At 43.8% G+C, this 7,946-nt stretch overlaps 1 long non-coding RNA gene across 1 annotated transcript in view; it reads right to left on the bottom strand.

Moving 5' to 3' along the window:
* The window catches only part of LOC120518759, a 36,023-nt gene extending 34,386 nt beyond the window's left edge, over positions 1-1,637 (bottom strand). Inside the window, exon 1 of the long non-coding RNA XR_005631291.1 lies at positions 1,353-1,637. This is a non-coding gene — a long non-coding RNA (uncharacterized LOC120518759). The remainder of the gene's footprint in view (positions 1-1,352) is intronic.
* Positions 1,638-7,946: the final 6,309 nt, after the last annotated feature.

The following is a 7,946-nucleotide window of genomic DNA, read 5'->3' as shown; positions in this document are numbered from 1 at the left end:
AATAACATTCTTGTGTCAGGCGGCATGCGCAGGAGTGGCTCTGAGTGGGAGAGAAGGCTGCAGCGTTGTGCCATCACAGGCTAAGTGGCCATCTCTGCTGCTGTTGCTGCTGCCGCCTGATGGAGATTTCCTCTAATATGGAGGTAGAGCTGGTGGCTCGTAACCCAAATGTTGTGAGTTTGCATCCTACACTCGCTGTCTTAGGGTGGATGGCTGGAGATACGGTATGGGAGCCTAAATGGCTCTTGCTACTGTTGTCCTCAGCCATAAAGGATTGCTTGCCAGTGACGATGCTACTATCATAAGGCCAAACCACAACAGCACACTGTCAAGAGTTGGCTGCGGCTTTGCTTATAAATGAATCGCCTCAAACCGGGGTCTGAGCCACGTGATGAGAGCTGTGCAGATCCATTTCACTCTGACATTGTGCAATCAAACTTTTTGTCCCGCTCCTTCTGAGATTTTTCGATTGCTTTTTTACGTTTTGGTGATTTTGACCTACATGCTTGTTTTTGGATTCCGCTTTTTGATCCACATTTTGACATCTTTGCTAGCTGTTTTGCGTAATCTGTTCTGGTTTACGGACAATTGCTTTTGCCAGATTGAGGTGTCTGTTTCATGTGAACGTTACCCTGACCTGCGCCTCAAGCTGGGCTTGTACTGCCAGCCACAGTTAACTGGGGGGCTCACCATTCTCTAGTCCAGCAGGTCAGTTTCATCTGCAGGATAACAGTCTATGGGGACAGTTTTTAATTTGGGGTCATGGTATGGCACATGCAAGGTGCAAAATTGTAGCGGCTTTCACATGAGAATCCACTCTCTATAATGAAGTTTGCCTTTAAACATTTATAATCGCATCCCAATTCAAAATGCACAAGTCGAATAACTGCATAAGGATCAGCTACTGTGTGAGAATCGCCCGATATGGGATGCGATTACTACACTTCACCACCCAAGAGGGAAGTGGATGATATTTGAAGGATAAAATAGCATTAAAATATTCAGTCCTCGAGCCCTCTTCTCCCCTACACGCACCAAATACTTGGCAAAAATCAGAAGGAAGTTGGACTGGTTAAATATGTTATCATCCAATTGATACATTTACATGACCGGCGACTGAGTGTTCATCTGGGATCCCTTTTCCCCAGACACCCTCCCCAGTGGCCAAATCTTAATCTCCAGTTTGAAACTGACATACAGAAAAAAGATCTCAAAAAACAGAAAGATTTAACACTAGTCCATGACACAGCGAAGAAACCTGCCGTACAGTTCTTACTGTATGACGGATTGGGAAAAAAAAGCAGTCCCCCGCCTGGCTATCCTGAAGAAACTTAGACACGAGTCCGACTCACCAAACGGGAGCACCCAGAGAGCCTCAACCCCTGGATTCGGTGCACTGTTTCAACTTCGGGGTGGCCACCCACAAATAGCAGACGTCCCAGGGTGAAGTCTCATCCTGAAGATTCTTTTAAACGTAGATAGCCACCTCCTTGCCTTCTGCTTTTTTCTTTTATCCTCCTTCTCCTCGATCTGCCATTCCCCTTTAAAAGAAAAGCTTCCCGCTGAAACATCCTTTCCCTGCTTAGTTGTTACAGCAACATGACGCCAACAACTGCCGGCTTGAATCCTTATTGGGCAGGGTCATCCCAGCACTTGGTCGTCCACAAAAGTGCCCCCCTTAGACACCCCCCCCAGCCACATTATACAGTGACGGCCAGTCCAGAAAGCCAGCCCGCTTGACTTGTTAGTTCAGTGGTTCTCGACCTGTGGGGTGGACCCCCCTAGGGGGGCATGAAGATGTGAAAGAAAGAAAACAAGAATCAAAAATATGAAAAAAAACATCTGTTGAAACCAAAGCAAATTAACTTAAACTACATTCTGATACTAGAACAATAAGTATAGAGTTAGATAAATGTCGATAAAAGTTTATTAGGTATAATAAAATATGCATCTACATTTCAAAAAAATGTTAGGGGGTTGCGATTAAAACTGTTATGAAAACTCGGGTCGCAAATACGCAAACGCTGTGTTAGGGGGTAGCCTTGCTACAAGTGGGCTACGTAATTAAAACTTGTCCCCAGTGTCTGCATACGCCAGCAAGGAGGTGAGATGGGATTTGAGGTGTTCTTCTCCCGTCTTCTTCATATCAATAAATATAAACGTTTTGGAAAACGAGAGCACAATTGTTTGTTAGATGAGCCCCTTGAGGATTGAGGTGAAGCTGTGCACATATCTTATTGTGTTATGTGCTGCGTTCACAAGCTCCGAGAATTTTCTGAGTTACCCCCTCTTCGCTTTCTTTGCAGTTAAAACATGAGAGCTGCTTTTTTTCATGAAAATAAAAGCAAACTAAACCCATTAAGCATGTACTGCATAACTCCAAAAGCAATTGAACCACAAAAATGTCATTTCTGGCTGACCTGATTATTATGTTTCCATTTGATATTATTGAATGAGGTGAAAGGTCAAAGTTACATCACACCTTGGCTAATTCGGGGAAGCTTTGTTTTCTACAAATTGTTCCACTGGGAGCCACCACTTCAGAGGGCGTTCACTTGAAATTTCCTACTGGGAAACTCACATTTCCTGTCAGACTGGCAGCATGTGAACGCTGAAATAGTCTTAGTTACTATCTTTATGGATACAAAAACAAACACTGATCACTTGGTGGGCTTCAACAGGCACCCTCAGAATAAACCAAATACTGCAATTCAACAAAATGAAATCGCTACCCCTTAACCATACTGAAACACCTGAAATGATGCATGTTATTTTGAATTTATCAGTCTGAACAATTTTGCACGGATGTCTATTTCTGAATGATTAGGTTTTGACGGCAATGCAGTGAGATTTTGACATCCTGTTGTAGGGCAGACTGGCATTATCCATTTTGTTATGACTGGAACACAAATCCGACACTCTTAATGTCAGCTTCTTCTTAACTTGGCCTCTCCTCGGAATGCAGCCTTTGCGCTTTATTTGATAAAACGATCAATCACAGTTTGAGTGACATCCCAGAGCCCCCTTCTCATGGTACCAGTTAAACATTTGGCTTAAACAAAGAGCCAAAACTCAATGAATGGCAAACTTAATGAACAAAACTTTGCTCTGATAGTCAACCAAAAAGGATGGGCATATGTGTACCCACGAAACCAATGACAAGACTCTATTCATTCCTTTAAACCCTTACACATCCCAAATCTTCTTTCTCCCATCAAGCTCACTGCTCTCAGTCAAGCTGTAACATCTGCTTTCTGTCATGGGGACCCATTGCCTATAAGGGGGTGGCTGTAAGAAAGGCTGGAGCAATTCCTTTGGCTCCCAAGGGTGATCTGGTACAGGACTGGAAGGGTGGAAGACTTGTCTGTGTTGGAGATGGACAAGGGGCCACATGTTCACCCCTTGCTGAGGAATAGCAAGTGCATCAGCAGAGAGAAATCGTACATTAAAGCCATGCGTTCACCTTACTAATGAGGGGAGCTGACTGATCACCAGCACTGAACAGTGTCTTAACTTTATAAATGATTAGGGAAAACTCAATAAACTAGTAAGAAAATCTCTTGAGAAAAGATTTTTAGGACTTAGATCTTTGCTTTGGTTTCTGGCTTCAGGCCAGCATTTTGACCTCGATGTTGTTTCTCTCTCAGTTTCAATCCAAACTACATGTGACTGTCCTTCAGTCGACTCATCTGAAATGTGTAGGCATCTCTGCCACTCACTGTCCACCCAATAACACACAGGACACGTGTGGTCTTAACACGATGGTCAACAAAGTGTTATAGTGTGGCCAGGGTTTCATTCCACCTTGAATTTCTTTATATTTATTGGTTGTGTTGTGAATTCTTTTGTGTTTTATGTGATTAAGTACAGGGCCATCTTAACAGCATTATAGGCCACCAGGGCCCCTACCTACACAACCACTCAGCAAGTCACAACAAACATAGATTAGTATGGGGACCCTATGCCCAGCGTGCCCATGAGTTAAGACGGCCCGGACTAAGCATGTTCTTTCTTGTTGTATATCACTTTTCTTTAATCAGTATTTTCTTGTGCCTGAATTATTGCGCATTAGGTAAGAATTTCAATTTATTTTTTTCATGGTCATATGTTCTTTCAAATGAACAGTGTCCCCAATACACCAGCTGGGGGACTGCATGCACCTCTATAAGTCTGAGGCCTCAGTTATCTTTCCTGATATTGACTTCCTGATTTCTTCTAAATGCTTCTTGTTGATTTTTGTGGTTCGATCTTTGCTCTAACTTTCGGCTTTGTTATTAAGATAACCAACTTGGCTTAATTTTCTTTCAGGTTACCCTCTGTAAGCAAAATCTTTTGATACACATTTATGCTTGCTTTTTTGTATGGATCTTTTTGGAATACACCTTTCAATTATTAAGAAAATGTGTTTTGTTTTTGGACCAGGGCTTCTGGTTCAGTTCCCTTCTCCCTTTTTGGGATATCTGATGTCTGGTGCAGGCTTCATTTCCAAGCCTCATGCTTTTCTTGCCCCAACAATTAATGGCCACTGATATATGTTTAGATCACCTTATGGGAGAATGATTCCACATTTTGACTCTCCTTCCAGAGAAAACATAAGGGAGAATTTTAGTGTTACACTTCTCGTGAACTTCTCCAGGATGGTGGTAAGGCTGTCCTCCAGGCATTGCAAGCAATCTTTGCTTCCATTTGGGAGACTGGCCTCATCCCAACTGACTGGAAAACGGGACTTGTCGTCCCTATCTGGAAAGGGAAGGGTGATCGCTTGGATTGCAGCAACTACAGGGGGAGAACACTGCCCTCGGTGCCGGGTAAGGTCCTTTCTAGGGTCGTCCTCAATAGGATCCGTGATCACTTGCTCGCCTACCAGTGACCGGAACAGTCTGGTCTATCATCAACTGTATCCTGGCACTGAGGGTTCTCATGGAGCGCAAAAGCGAATATCAGCAGAGTTTCTTTGCAGCCTTTGTCGATTTTCATAGAGCATTGTTGATCGAGCTGTCCTGTGGGACATCCTGAGGGTTTGCGGGATCCCCTCGAGGTTGCTGGATATCATGGCCGGCCTGTACACTGGTACTGTGAGTGCTGTGCAGAGTGGAGGCAGGACCTTTGTGTTTTTCCCAGTTGATTCTTGGGTTCGTCAGGGGTGTGTTCTTGCTCCAACTCTGTTCAATGCTTGTATGGACTGGGTGTTGGGCAAGGTCGTGGGGTCCAGCGGCTGTTGGGAATTTGTTAGTGAAGAAAGATTCACGGATCGTGATTTTGCAGACAATGCTGTGATCTTCATGGAGTCAATGAAGGCTCTGATTGGGGTGCTCGAGAAACTAAGCGAAGACTCTGAGTGTCGGGGCTTGTGAGTGTCCTGAGTAAAACCCAAGATCCAGGTCTTTAATGACCTCTTGGGCACAGCCATCAGCAGTGTGTCTGTTTGTGGAGAGAGTGTCGACCTTGCCGAGAGGTTTACTTACCTTGGCAGTGACATTCATGTCTCCGGTGACTCTTCCTATGAGGTCAGTAGATGGATTGAGAGAGCATGGGGGGTCATGAGGTCGCTGGAAAGGGGTGTGTGGTGCTCCCAATATCTATGCAAAAGAACGAAGGTCCAAGTCTTTAGAGTCCTGGTGCCTCCTGTCTTGCTATATGGTTGTGAAACATGGACGCTATCCAGTGACCTGAGACGAAGACTGGACTCCTTTGGTACTGTGTCTCTCCAGAAAATCCTTGGGTACCATTGGTTTGACTTTGTGTCGAATGAGCGGTTGCTCATGGAGTCTCAAATGAGGCACATTACCTGCATTGTGAGGGAGCGTCAGTAATGGCACTAAGGTCATGTGGCGCGTTTCCCCGAGGGTGATCTGGCTTGTAAGATCCTCATTTTTGGGGACCCGAGTGGCTGCGGCAGATAGAGGGTCATTTACAGAGGGTGGAACTGGACTGCGTGTCTGCCTGGGGGTTGCAAACTGGGATCCTGAGTTGTTTCATTGTGTCGTGGGTGTGGTAACAGGCTGTACCAGTGCATGCTCCTCAACTTCATTTAAGTTGACTTGACTAAAAAAAAAGATGTTTCCCGTGCCAGTCTGGTACGTAATAGCAGACATAATGAAAACACATATAATATGACATATAATAACTCAAAAACACCAAAAACAACCATAACGTGCACAAAAAAATATTAATATACAACAATGCACCTTTGAAATATGCATGTGCTGCTTTAATTCTCGGAGGCTTGCCGCACAGCAAGGCTGTGTGAATTGTGTTATGCAAAATTTGAAACTTTTAAAATGAAAATATTTCTCACAGTTTTTAAATGTTCTATATACATGAAGAACTGGATGTGTGTGCAGTTCTTAAGGTCCATAATGAACTCATGTTTTTGTATTATTTCATAATGTTAAACAAATACTGCTTTATGAAAGTGCCCTGTGAGTGTCAAAGGCATGGCACAGAGACCCTTGATCATGCCCACTCGCAGGGCACTTTCATAGTGAATTAGGTCTGTTCTGAGGGTAAATGGGACACCAAGTTGTTCTTATGTCCTTACCTACTGTAAAGCAGTTAAAACAGCAGAAAAGGAGGGTGGCACAAGTAGCCGTGATGGGCAGACATAATTTTGCTGCACAAATGGAGAGCAGATGGGACACAATGATGGATGTTCGTTTTGGAGCAGATCTGGTGACTGAATTTCATCTTTCTAACGGTTTCCAGTTGAGCGCATGTCATCACCAGCTCATGTCTCTAATCTTTTCTGAGCCAGTCCGTGTGCAGCATGACCGGGCAAAGTGATTGCATCTTAAAAGAAATCTTTGAACAAATGATCAAACCTTCTCGCCTTGCTGAACCTGATTCACAATCGCTCCAACAGAGGAGTTTCAAAATGATTCAGGCTGCTAACCTAAAGATCAAATTCCTTAAGCCCACCTTCCATTGCAAAGTGTTAATCAGGCTGCTAATTACTGTGGTAGCAAACCCCTTCTGAATTTCTGAAATCAATTAGCCATGTTTAAGATCTGAGGAACATATTCCACGCTCTGTTTCTCACGATCCTTTGACTCCTGACGTGTCCTTGTTTTAATTCTGCTCCTGCAGTTTATTTTCATGAGTTGTACGGCTCATGGGGTGGCACACTGAAGGTGGACCGGTGACAGCAGGTGTCTCCGCTCTGCTGAGATTTGTACCTGCCAGATTGGCAAAAGCAAACAAAAGGGAGCATGGACCTTCCAAGTGATGGTCTCTTCTAAAGACAGCTGAGCTTTCTAAAATCCATCCATCCATTTTCTAACCCCTTTAACCCCTTCAGGGTGGTGGCAGCCCGGTGCCTGTCACAATGGCATTGAGCACAAGGCAGGACCAGCTCTGGACTGGATGTCAACCCATCACAGGGCAGAGTCTCACACATACACATACATCTTATAATAAAGATGTGTCTTATAATAAAAATGCATTTCTCCCCCTTCTATGGCCTAGGGCAGGCATCCCCAACTCCGGTCCTGGTGGGCTGCAGTGGCTGCAGGTTTTAAGTCTAACCCTTTATTTAATTGGTGACCTCTTCTTTTGAATTAATTTTAATTGACTTGCTCTTGAAAACTCAAACCCCTTAATTGTTTCTTTTTCTTTAATTAACGGCCAAACAAAAAATGAGAAACAAAATGAGCCAAAACATGACCAGCAAACTGTGCCCATCATACAAGATCTGAAAATAACAAAAGGTGAAGGTCTCAAGAATGTTAATCTGCTCAGGTCCCCAAAACATTCTAATTTTGCTCTTAGAAAAAAAGAAAATCAATAATTTCAGAAATGTCTGCCATTGCACAATGAGAGAAGCAACAAGCCATGGAATTAAAGAACGGGTTTAAATAACAACAAGATGTGGCGCCTAATTAAGCAACTGGTTGGAGTTTGAGGCCCTCACTTAGTTGGACTTCTTTTGGCTCCCTCACTTCACATAT

This window comes from Polypterus senegalus, chromosome 18, assembly GCF_016835505.1.
Source record: "Polypterus senegalus isolate Bchr_013 chromosome 18, ASM1683550v1, whole genome shotgun sequence".
Lineage (NCBI taxonomy): Eukaryota > Metazoa > Chordata > Cladistia > Polypteriformes > Polypteridae > Polypterus > Polypterus senegalus.
This window is presented reverse-complemented; position numbering and strand designations above follow the sequence as displayed.